The sequence below is a fragment of the Chanos chanos genome, chromosome 14, assembly GCF_902362185.1.
Source record: "Chanos chanos chromosome 14, fChaCha1.1, whole genome shotgun sequence".
In the NCBI taxonomy this organism is placed as follows: domain Eukaryota; kingdom Metazoa; phylum Chordata; class Actinopteri; order Gonorynchiformes; family Chanidae; genus Chanos; species Chanos chanos.
In genome coordinates, this window is record NC_044508.1 from 7,679,044 (window position 1) to 7,692,714 (window position 13,671).

Genomic DNA, 13,671 nt, shown 5'->3' on the forward strand with positions numbered 1-13,671 from the left:
TGGGAATGTGTGCTTTGATTATGCTTTATCCGTCATCTCATACACGCAAGACTGTAACTGCCTGGTTCTTCCTGAACATCCATGTGGCTTGAGTGGAATGGGAACAAAATGTAAATTATTAAAAACAACAACAACAACAACAACAACAAAAAAAACAAGTACCATGTTTTCTTAGTTTCTGTATGACCTCAGATTTTAATAATGAGGCAATGAGTAAACTGTCCGTTTATTGGTACATGTTACTCTATGTGCAAACTTGTATTCCCTTTTAACTAAGAAAAGGAATATCTTGTTTTCAGGGGGAAAAAACAGCAACAAATAAAAAAAAACAAAAACAAAAACAGGTCATAGAATGAACTGGAATATTTGACTCAACTCACCCAAGCACAGAATATTCAGGCAGAGCCCAAATTGCCATTGATGAAGCAAATGTGAATGTGGTGTTAATTTTTGTGTAAAACTTAAGATTTGTCAAATGTTTCCTGTGGCAAGCTTTTGCTTGTTTTGAAATAAATAGTAAGGAATGGTTATTACCTTCTCATGTAAACAAATAGGTATTACCACCATCTACTTTTTAAATCCAAGGTTCATTTTGAACGCATTTCTAAATCATGAAATAAACTCCACAGTGCCTGAGGCAGCCAAGAGAAAAGTTACTTAGCATACACAATCATGTCATTGACAAAACACTGTGATAGAAGCAACCACACTGGACAGGGACAAACCATCTTTTCACTCCCAGTGAGCCTTATTTTCAGATATTTTCCATCTGTAATGGCAAAAGAGAAGAAAGAAAAAAAGACCTGATGGAAAAAAATACAACAAGGAGGTTGATGATAAGCATGTGTAGTTGGACTTTATCTCTTTTCATTTTATGATATTTCAGCACAATATTAATCATTCCTTTCCCTGGTGTAATATATACTTTACAACACTATTACTCAAAGTCTGGCCTGCCGCCCATTTCTGGCTCATGAACCGCATTCAAATGGTCCACCAATCAATGTTCTGATATAGAAGCCATATTTTATTATTAAAATCCTGCACTGCAGGGAAGCTTAAGCTTTTTTTTTTCCTTTTTTAAAAAGCAGGACTCATATTTAACCCAGTGCTCAAACTAAATTTCAACCCTGCAAAAGAGTCTATACTTGAATCTGATAGGTTCCTCCTACTAGCCATCAACCAATCACAGATGACAATCCAGTCACAGTGTAATTCCATTTCATTAACATGTTAGTTAGCAGCAAAGGACAGCCGTAAGTGCAGAACGGTAGACGGTTAATACTGACAATTCAATAGATGGACAGATGAATTTGCATTTATTTTACCAGTTCATGCCAAGTTTGGTCCACTGCATTTCATTTGTCAAGCTACTATTTCGGAGGACGAGGTCGCAATACCAGGCCCTACAATGAAACTAAACACGTTAATTTCCGCAGTGCTTAATGCCCCAAGATATGTGAACATTTTTTGGCAAATGTGCAGTAACAGCAGTCTACAATATATAATCAAATACACGAGTCCCAAATTTGAACATGAACTACCAGCGATGGAAGATAAAGCTGGTGAAAAAAAAACGAAAAAAAAAAACGAATTCACTACTGTTACCATGTAATTGCACTACTGGACCCAGACCCACTGCTATGCGACCTTGCCCTTGGGCTCAACACTGAAGTATCGGTGCTTCGCAGAGTCAGAGGCCTTAGAGAAGCAGAAAAGGGTGTCATTTAGCCAACAAACGGACATTTTCTTCTTTAGTTCTTTGTTTTACTGCTCATGTCACTTATGTGGTGGCTCAGCCGCAACGCGATCTTGACACTTGTCGTTGGCGAGGTCAGCAACTCATCAAGTTCAAATGCTGACAGCAAAATGAAGAGAGCAGTAGAGGGATTGCCGATGCGGAAAATACAGAAACAGAGATGCCTGAAACCCAAGCAGGTCTATTGTACTGGTTTCTGTACTATAGCAGAAGCAGAGTAGGGTGATTTGCTTCTTTACTGTATGCTAGCTTACTCATCAACTTTTCCCCAATATCTGATATTTCTACTGAGCAGCCAGCAAAAAAAAAAGAGCAATCATTATTCTTAAAACACTTAAAGTTGTTCAAGACAAGGCCTTGAATCATCTAGTTTTTAACTGCTTATGTATGTGGGACGGGTTCTTAGGCTATGCATACTTAAATGGAACTGTATGTCTTTTTTAAAAAAAAAAAGAAAAAAAAAAGCTTTCTGATGGTAAAGCAAGTCCCCAAGCAAATTATTTTTTTAAAAGTAATAAATGTCAAATCAGAGGTTTGGTCCTTGTTGTACTGCACACAGTATGATTAAACATCTCTTTCGTAATCTAAAATTGTACTGCTGATAAGTAACGTCTTGAATGGCTCCATACCCAGCTTCTTTCAACTAACTTTTTTTTTTTTCTCTCTTTAAGAATCATATCAAACACATTAAAAGCACTCCTTCAGAAGCGATCACTACTGAAGCATCTGCCAGTGCTGAAGGTGCTGTCAGTGTACACTACTGTCACAGGGTTACTCCATACACAAACTACTCTTCTAATCTGACAGCCACGTAAATTAAACAGGCTATTGTGGATAATGGATTTCAGTGCCTATTCTGTAGTTTTGTCTCTATGGACTTTCTGAGCTGCTGTTAAAAAAAAAAGTGTCAGTAATTGTGAGCAAGGTTCTTATGGAATGTTTGTACATTCATAGAGCACTTTTTTTGATGTGTTGTATTTACAATTTTTCTGTTGCTATGCCACCTGCTTAATTTCTTTGGGAAATAAAAAAAAAAAAAAAAAACACGTGGAGGTGAAAAACAAAGTTTTTATTCAAGAGTGACATTTCCTTTTTAATTATTGTGTTTTTGTGTTTTCTGCTGCCATACATGTTTACGGACCATAATCTCCACGTGATATAAACTCTCTGTAAATTCACATCTAGGTGAGAGCATATTGGATTTAAGACTTTCAATTTACATGCTAATGTACCACCTCGTAGAACTTCTCAATGCGTTCTCTCAACGTAACCTAGATTTTATCCATATTTCTGACCTAGCTCTACCTTCACATTGTTGGTACATATTGAAAAGCGGGAGCATCCTGCATAATCCTCATGCGTATGATATGTGTAGGGTTTGGTATAGCTGAGCTATTGTTCAGCTTTGCATGTCACCTTAATGAGATCTCGGTTGACGGATTCTCTTTCAAATAAATACATAATAAAAAAAAAATTCCCCAACGAGCTCACAGGGGAAGAGGAAGGCTCGTACTTATGACAAAAGAGCCTCTCTCTGGTCTCCAACTCCAACTCACCGATGGTTTTTATTCCTCTGCTAATCCGCACTGTTTGGTCTCCACACGAAGCAACGATCACAGAGTCTTACAGAGCTCTGGTGGACAGGTATGACAAATCAAATCATTAAGATCAATTGTGTGGACACCCCCCCCCTCCCCGATCATCACCTCCCTCGTTTTAAAAAAAAAAAATCTCATTACAATCAAATTTTGGAAGAGGCGGCTCAAATTAATTTGATTGTGTTACACGCCGGTGCCAAATTGAAATGTAATTTGTGAGGCAAGAGGATTTTGGGAGGAAAAAAAATGTCCCCATCATATATAATTCCACTATAAGGTTGATTCAAATGATTAAAAAATAGTGTGTTTTTTTTTAAATTGTATCTCTAAGTCTTGGATTCCAGAGCAAGAGTTTACATGTGGCCATGTGTGACACAGAGAGAGAGAGAGAGTGGGAGAGAAAGAAAAAAGTGTAAGGATGCATATCAAGAAAGAGTGGAAAAGGTGTGGGAGGTCAGGAAGGAAAAAGCTGAGAGAGAAAGAGGCTGAAAGCATACAGACAGAGAGAAAGAGAAAGAATTATGATGAAGTACGTCGAGAGAAAACAGAAATAAAAGAAAAGGTTAAAAGAGAAAAAGTGAGAAGAGGAGGTGAGAGAGACAGACAGAGCGAGAGAGAGCACGAGCGAGGAAATTTGGCACATTCACAGTCCGCACTGGCCGATCGTCACGGCCACTGCCACAGGCGTGACTCATCTGTCCCCTGGTCACCTCATCACCTGTGTGGTACCAGTTTAGTGTGCCAATCCCCTCAGATTACAGACCTCCGCACCAACAATCACAATAGACTTGATAGCAGAAGAGGCTCCTGTCGTAGCTTCGCAAGGATCCCTATTAGGATGATTGCACAAATCAGACATCGCTGATTGGCTAATGGTGGAAAGCTGCCTTCTGCCATTCAATCATTAAGTTTGAAAGCCTCTTGTATTTTTTTTTTTTTTTTCGGAGATTTGGGAAGTGCGGGTCAAGGGGAGTTCACGCTTGCTTCCCGTCATCTTTATCTTACCTCTCTTCTGCTTTTTTCCCCGGCTTGTCTCCGTTGTTATACCTGGCAGCGTGGTGCTAACTGCCATTGTTTTTTCCCCCCTCCCAGTTATAGTTCACTGTTATGTGCAGAATCTCAGGTAAATCGTAGCTCAACTGACGGTCACAATCTCTCTCTCCCTCTGTCTCTCTCTCTCTCTCCCTCTGTCTCTCTCTCTCTCTCTCTCTTTCTCCTTCTGTCTCTCCCCCTTTGTCTCGCTCCCTCTCTCATGTGTGAAAGGAAAAGCTTCCACCGCCTTTTTTCTAGGGGGTGGTAAACAAACAAAACAAACAAACAAACAAACAAAAACCCCCACATGTTTACATTTTCCGCTGTGTGCTTTCATACACTGTTCACCTGAAGAACAATTTGGCACGACGTAACATTTGGAATATGCTTTTCGAGCGTGTTAAGAAGTCCTGCAGAGGTGAGGAATGAAATAAGATGCAGAAAATGTTTTCCAGCGCCACATGGTTGAAGGCAGGCTCACTGTTGACGCCTGTTGGGAACAAGATAATACTACATACTTTAGGCAGATGGTGACCACAACTGTTGAGCAGGTTTTTATATCAGCGGCAGTTGGAAGGTCACCTTATGACTAGAACAATGAAGTACAGACAGGCTGTATTTTTGAGCTCAGTGACTCCCATTCAGCGGCACGATTCCAGAGAATTGCTTCTCTTTTCATGGACATATATTGAGACTAAATGGACACTGAAACTTCCTTTTGAAAGAAGCACGTTGATTCAGTATGCTTGTTAAATTAGGGCAAATATTAATCCAATGTTTAAAAAAAAAAAAAAAAGAAGGCATTGAAGATCAAAGCTGATGCTGCCATTTCAGCCTTGAATATGGTTCACCAACATGAAAACGCACTCCATCAGTACAATCAGGGTACCGTCCATAAAAGATAATGAAGCTCGCATCTGTCAAATTGACCATCAGTAGAGTTAGCTCACTACCATGTGCCGTTCTGGCTGTGGGCTTTGCTCTATCTAAACGCAAGTGTCTGAAAAGATGACAAACCCAAGATGTCGCACAAGACAGCCAAACCTCAGAATGTCAGAACGGTCCATGTTAGTTTTAAACTGTAGTTGTAACAGTTACGGCAACAGATTTGACATTCCTTTGAAAAATTGGAGGGGGGGGGGGGGGGGGGGGGGGGGGGCAATAAGTCGCTGAGTTGCCTTGAAATTCACTCCTCGTCTGGATTGTCAGAGAGTGCTACAGAAAGCAGGTGTGGCATTTTGAGGCGTGTAGTTGAACTGCAACTCTCACTCACTCTCTCTCTCTCTCTCTCTCTCTCTCTCTCTCTCTCTCTCTCTCTCTCTCTCTCTCTCTCAATGATACACTCATGGCTGATTCACAATGATGATTAAAGGAATCACTCAGAGATGAGATGTAATAGTAGTCAAATGCTATAGCAGACACAGGGCATGGTATTTCCAAACACTCAGTGACTATCAGGTTTTTTTTCTTTTTAATAAACATACATTTGCCACTAGCGACATACAATATAAACGTGTATACAAATAAAGTCATAAATAAATGCATCAATCTTGTATCCACATTTGTGAAAAGCTCTCTCAGTTGGCCTTTTTGACTATCAGCTGTCAGAGACTGGTCTATATTTGATAAGATCTAGACCTGAGGGTTGTTCCACAAAAAGCAGAATTTCTCAGTTCGCCAGATTACGTGAGCCAAAAGACAAAAATATTCATTCAGAGAACAGCTAAGGAACATTCTCATTGGACAGTCTTGACTTATGGGCTAACCTTATCTGGCTAACTGAAAATCCTGTTTTGTGGTATACAACCCTGGAGCAGAAATCACCAAGATAAGGAGCTGTTTCTCTAAAACAATAAGGGAAGATCAGGGTAAGTGGCAAAAGGCCTCTTTGTGTTTCTTTATCTATCTCTCTCATTATTTCGCGATCTTCCTCCTTTACTTTTTTTTTTTTTTTTTTGCATTGTCTTTCCTTTCCTTTTTCTCTTTGTCTGTCATCATTCCTTTTTATGCTTTTATTTTGTCTTGTCTCAAACACTGGCCACATTCAGGGATGCCAGGCAATTATCCATACACACTTCAGCCAATCAGGACAGGAGATACAGAGTGCCTCATGAATAGACCAATAGGCAACAGGTGAACGGCCCCATCAATAAACACATCATCAACAAAACAAAACAGCAGCAGCTAAAAGGAAAAAAAAAACAAAAACAAAAACATCAATGCACGATGAAGCGTTTCTGAATAATTACTGTATTCTCTCAAAAGATCCATTGCAGTCACATGCAATGACATTTCCCATGTCTGAGTAGCAGCGAGGGAAGGACAGAAAAATCAATGCAAATCTTTGAGTCAAGTCATGCTAAGTCACGCATCCTCCCACAAAGCAAGCGAGTGTATCAAAACACACAGGCTCATTACCTTAGCAAAACGGACACACTGAATAGAGGTGACATTCTTTTGCCAAATGATCCATATTCGTTCATCAATCTTGATCATCTTTGTATATTGTCCTGTTTTCTCTCTCTCTTTTGTTTTTTTTTTTGGTGAGCAATTAGCAATGTTTTGGTACTAGCTAACTGCCATGTTGTGGCCAGAGGTAGCCACACAGGGAAAATTATTGCTTTCATCATTCTTCTTTGAAGTGGCACATAATCACTGAGCTTGCCAGGGCTGAATGACACTCGCCAATGAAGGCCAGTAAAATGACTGGACACCACTACAGAGCGCAGTTCCTGCTGCTGTAAAGGTTTCTGTCGGCCAGAGTTGAGACGTGAAAACTCAAAAAAAAAAAGAAAAAAAAAAGGAAAGGGATGACGAAGAATCGTAATTTGTTGGGTTCACGCTGGGTCAGTGTCTACAATGCGTTGATGTGTTCTTACAAAATGCTATGAACGGCTGATGTTAAAAGAAGGGTTACCATTTCAGACTTTTTACACAATGTAATTGAGGGAAAACACTTTCATATGTTCACGTATTTCCATGCAAAGATTTGCAAGATCAGGCTGAGAGACAAGTTCAGACTCATGAACACAGATGACTCATTATTATTCTGTCCTAATAGCGCCACACACACGTGCACACGCACACACTCACGTACACACGCGCGCACACACGCACACACAGGAAAAGAGAACAGAAATGATTTGCAGTTCCATGCAGTTATATTCCAGTAATATTCAAGGTCCAGACTAGAACTGAATAGCTTGTTGTCTCCACTGTTACTTCTTTTTGACCAACATCAGCTGTCAATGTCATGTTTGTAAACTGTACTACAAATGTGATGTACTGCACCTCCTGCCAACAGTTACAAAAAGACCACACTACCACTCTTTGGGATTTGTATATATATATATATATATATATATATATATAAATATATATATATATATTTCATGGGAGAACACAGACGCATTAAAACTTTAATATGTCTAATTGCAGTCTTTCGATGAAAATAATTATTTAGCTTAATCGATAAAATAATCGATAGAATGTTTCAGTCTGCTTTACTTATTCATTTTACTAAGAGAAAAATGCACCAAATCTGTGGAATAACGTACACTGATGACAGTTGTGAAAGGTGCGACTTCCAGACTACAAAGGTCTATTTTGACGTGAAATTCCGTAGAGTTTCGTTTGCAGCGTCAGTTTACATTATAAGTCGTAATTACATGTTCCTGTGGAATTCACGAATTCATAGGCAGAGTAATTTTCATAACAACTCACTTTAAACACAACACAAATTGTTTGAAGCAGCAAAATTGCTACCTTGGATTACAACAAATAACCCTTGGGTACATTAACAGAAGAAGCCTACGTTACGGCCAGAGGGATCAACATTTATACATTGAAAAACATTACTACAGCACACCCTGTCCCTGGAGCAGCGAGTATCCTCATTTGACTCTGTCGACTAAATTTTTCATGAGCTACATCTCAGCTTTAATTATAGATTTATAAGTTGATTTTATTGAAGCTATTACTTTAATTTTCTGTGATTCCACGAACTGATCAAACAAACGTGCTAAAGAAATGGATTACGCTTTGATACGAAAATAATCACAGAGGGCCCACTAGCTGTGATATAATTAACTCTGAACCAAGCAATCCTTTTCTCCACCACAAAACGATCATTTGTCTGGAATTAAGTCTTTATGATTGCCTTACCAACAAACAACGGCAATACTTGCGTGCACTCGTTGGCTCACGGGCCATGAAAACGTGTTGCTTGTGTATTCTGAAGACCTTGAATTCTTATCCAAGAACTTGCGTAAACAACAAACATATTGCTCTTCAAGCCCTTCTGACGATGAGGGAAAGAAGATGACACATACCTGTGTGTGATCCAAGCACAGATGCGGTTCAATTTCATTCACCGAGGAATTCATCAGGCACCTCAGAAAATGTTAATCAGCGAACTGTGGAGCGCAGGAGTAATTATCTCGGTCAGAAACCAAAGGAAGCAGGGCTAAAGGTAAATTGTCGACATACCACAGCTCGTGGTATACCAGGAACGGTTGCTTACATGTAAATTGGCTTAATAAACAAATGTCTTTGCGAATACAGTACTAATTTGCTATAAATGATTTAATGTGTTATCATAAGATCAAATGACTTAAAAATACAAAAGGCTTCCAAAACACATAGATTATCACAGTGTTTGTCAGTTACTCTAACTGATTTATGGATCGTGTTGTGAGGCCTACATTTGAACTCACAGAATGTTCCACTTGATGAAAAGGTTAATCTCCCGCTTTAATTCTGGCTGAGTAATCGATACACTGCTTGATTGATTTAACATTTCAGACAATTCCAGAGTTTTTTACCCATCAAAAATATCTTCCGCCGTGTAAAGGGTAAGAGAATGACGACAACTTGTACCTTGAAGGAGTGAAGAATGAGGGGCAATTCCAACGGGTGATGCTGATTGTTTCATTGTTTGCAGGAGTGTGCTGGAAAGATGGAGCGTATAATTAATAGGCATCCCTAAAAAGACCTGTATAATTAATAGGCATCCCTAATAAAACCTGTCTCCCCCTAAGGCCCCTCAGCTAGCGAGAGACAGGGCCGCGGTGCGTACATGCCGCTGTGTCGGGACAAGGCTTTAGAAGTCAGCGCGAAATGGCCTCGCATTTAGTGGGGAGATAATCAGTGAGTAAAATCGAACGATGAAAGTTCTACAGGTGCCTTGACATTATTAAAGATTTGGACATTTCGGTTTCGCTTCTGCTGCTGCCGGTGATTGAATCGGGTTCTCCCCATGTTCAGAGCGGGCGTGATGAGTGAACAGCAGGAAAGAGAATTTCTTTTTAATTTTTTTTTGTCTGTGTTTTGGTTTGAATGAGACTGCCTGAGTTGTTATCACGATAAAGAACTAAGCGGGGTTCGCCTTAATTAAGCTTGAGTGATTGTAGAGCCGATATTTCCCGTAAGAATCAGTTGTAGTGTTTTACAGGGTGTAGTGGGATCAATGTTTTTTTTTTTGGTGTGTAGTGTTAAAACCGAGTTCTAATGCTGCCAGTTTGTTTATTCTGCTTGTTCTAGAACCCAACGTCGTTTATTAAGATGCGGCCCGTTTATTACCAAGTTTCCTGATCTTTTATTTTAAAGGGGCAAAAATGGTAATTTTATTCTCTACATTGTCTTTTTTTCCCCGTAGATTTATGTTAAGTGCTTCTGTTGCTGTTATCTAAGAACCTGTTGAGTAAAATCATTGCAAGATCCCAAAAGCTGTGAATATCTTGGTCGGGTTATCTAAACAGCTTATACCAATAATGGTCATGATGGCAAATATTTAAAAATATGTTTTTTAAAAAAATCACTTAGAATAACTCTAATATCTCAGCATGGAGATGAGTGATGTGAATCGTGCTCTGTGCCACGGAGAATCCAATATTTCATTCTTTTTAGGATTACAGGTTTTGGGATCAGTGGCAGGAACTTAACTGCATGTATTGGGATCTTTACTGCCAGATAAATGCTTTGATCCAAGGGATAAAGTGAGATTTGAACATGGACTCTCTTGCGGCCCCATTTTTCTCCCCCTTTGTTCTCAAGTTTTGGAGATATTGGCATGCTCTGTTGGAGATCTCTGAAAACAGGGTGTCTCAGGTAAAGAGATGTTCCACTCGACGATTTGGTTTTATATGTCTGTAGCGCTGCAGAACATTTGGCCTATTTACCCGCAGTATCATAACTCCAATCTTCTAAGAAATCTTTCAGAGAAACCTATGAGGTCCATCTCAAACAGTTTTCATTCATTAACAAAACAATACCCGAAAGGGGAGGGGAGGGCCATCCAAACCTTTGATGTAATGTCCTGACTCAGCAGGCTAATGTAGGAACATGTGTCACACACTGAGGTTTGCGCTATAGCGTCTCTGTCATAGTCTGTTTATAATTTCCTCAGTAGTCTCACTCAGGAAGTTGGATGCAATTCAATAAAGAACAATTACACTATTCTGAAAGGGGCATAAATCACATGATATACATATTCTCACACAGTGGCGTGCTTTGAATATAACCAGTTGTTTGTGCTTTTAGTGTATGTTTAGTAAGATCCGAGATCCCGTCTGCGTTGTACATGTTCCAGATCTACCGACAGGCCAATGTGGTGCATTTCTATTAGAAATCACAGTCAAACAGCTATCGTCTGATGTGCATTTGTTTCAGTGTATGCTTCATATATATTGATAAGTCTGCCGTGAATGTCAGTTTAGGCCTGTGAATATCACTTAAGGCCTATGATGATAATGCATTCATACATATTTTTCTATGATTTGACACATTTACAGACAAATATCTAACATACACAGAACTCAGAATAGTCATTAATGTTCTCATTGTATACCTAGACCCCAAGGATTTTTCAAATCTGTTTAAAACGACGCTTCAGGGAAAAGAAAAGAAGAAAGCATTTTACATTTTACCACCGAAACGTATGCAGCTTTCGTGAACGGCCACCACCCCCCATCCTCACTTGCTTCCTCGTCTGTCACCTTGTCAAGATCCCTCTCTTGATGGATCAGTCTGCGGGTACATAGGGAGTATCTTCTCATTGCCTTTAACCTTGCCTGAGCGTCTGCGGCTTGTGGCTTTAAAAAAGATCACAACCGCTGTATTTTCATGGGAATTTGTCACTTTATCCTGTGCTCTCATCTCTCTCCACACCTCTGTCCCACGGTGGACAAACACCCGTCGATTATGTCTGGCTACAACCCGCGACCAAATTGTTTTGTTCCTCGCAGCTGCGTACCATCAAAAGGCATCTGTGACACTTTGTTGAATACCTTATGCCTTGATCGTGTTGTTCCAGTTCGAAAAGAGAGTTGTATGTATATGTGTCATTATAAAAGACACGACTACTACAAGCCTTATGCAAGCTGCCTTCTCGAGAAAATCAAGGTCGTGTTTACAACGATAGCATTGTCCTTGCATAAAGGTATACATAGCGTGACAGGCCAATTAGAAAATGCCAAATAACAATTCATTTCATAACAAAGGAGATGTGGATCGTGGTTTGAATTTTATTTTATTTATTTATTCTTCTTTTTTTTTAACTAGGACACGGCAGTTCTGTAGGTGATATTATGAAATTCTCATTAAGGATAGACTATGTGTAGAATAATTTATTAATACAGATTATAGCTGTAAGGAGTGATTGCGGAGAATGTACATCCCCTCTGAGACACAAAAGCAATTAGTTTGTTCGACATCTGTGAAAGCAAAAGGGGCATGACCTGAGTGATTGTGATTGGGGTCATTAATGGAGACAGACGAAGAAAAAATAATTCTCACTGCCAAAGACCTTATGAAGCTGAGGTTCACAGCAAGTATAATGTTGCTTAGCATTAAAACTTCATTAGCCCTAGAGAGCATTTTTATTTCTTGTCACAGTGTTAAGAGAAGAACAGAACATATGAAATTCATTTAAATTTACGTGCTTTATGTGGACTTGATAAGACCCTTGAAAGTTTGTCTGATTTTCAGGAGCCATTTTGACAAAACAGCTTGTCAGTGAAAAATTTAGCTCGAATAGCAACACTTTCCAAATGGACAGGGCATTCACTAAAAGCGACACATAAAATGATCTTGAAGCTCTTGATGGCATTTACTATTAGAAGTACCGGTGAGGACATTATACATTTTAAGAAGAAAATGGCTGTTTTTCAGTCAAGTTCCATTTCTCACCTCTAACACAGAGCCCGCACTTTTTGCAAACAGTCAAGAGTGACAAATTAGGGACAATTTGTCCCAAATTAAGAGCTTAACAAAAGTGAACTTGTGTATTTGTGTGTTATCATCTTTCATCTCCTTGTCAGCCTCCTGTCAGCATCGCCATCCCCTTTGTTTGTGATCTATAGTTACTTGAAACCACCTATTGCACACCTGTCTGGCCAAGGAGGGGTCTCCTCTCTCTGTGGTCCTTCTCAAGATTTTTCCCATTTCCCTTTTGGGTTTTTGGGGAGTTTTTTTCTTGCCCGCCATGAGGATTAAGTCAGGGGGTGCCGTCCTGTTTTGATTTTGACTGTTGTGGCCTGTAAAGCCCTTTGAGACTGTAAACAGTGATATTGGGCTCTAAAGAAACTTGAAACTTGAAACTTATTTTAATTTACCCGGCGAAGCAAACCATGTTGCTCTCAGTATATGAGAACCGTCTTTCTGTCATCACTCAGATGACAGCTACAGTGCCACATTAGTTCCAATGAACGAAATGAACGAATGACTTGAAAAAAGATTCGTTCGTTTTACTGATCGAGATACAAAGATCTGAGTCAGTGAAAAGATCCGAACTTCCCATAACTAGTGTTAACTTGTAGCTTCGTTGGCTACGTGAATATCAAGACTTGTGGGCCTACTTTCAGAGAGTAATACTTTTAGAAAAGATAACATCCACCTCCTCAATAATTATACCATTGCTGGAGGAACGAGCTATGACTCTTTAGCAAAGTATCTCTAATCCCTACCTTACTTTCTGGGAAGTTACAAATGTCGCCATGGCCGTCACTGTAGTGTGACTGCTGAGTACACGGTCGGGAGGTGCTGTAGCTCTAAACCCGCTCGATTCTTTCCGACTTGACCCATTTGCAAGAAATCCGCAGTTTTAAAGACAAGAACGGATAACTCACAGTCGCCCGTTTCAACACTCTGAGAGTCACAGACACAAGTCTTGAAAGACCATATTATTGCCCCCAAGTTGCCAGCAGTAACCGAACATGCGAGAGGGTATTAGGTACGGTTTAGTAAACTTCCCTACATCTTTCACCAGACCAGCACTTCATCAAA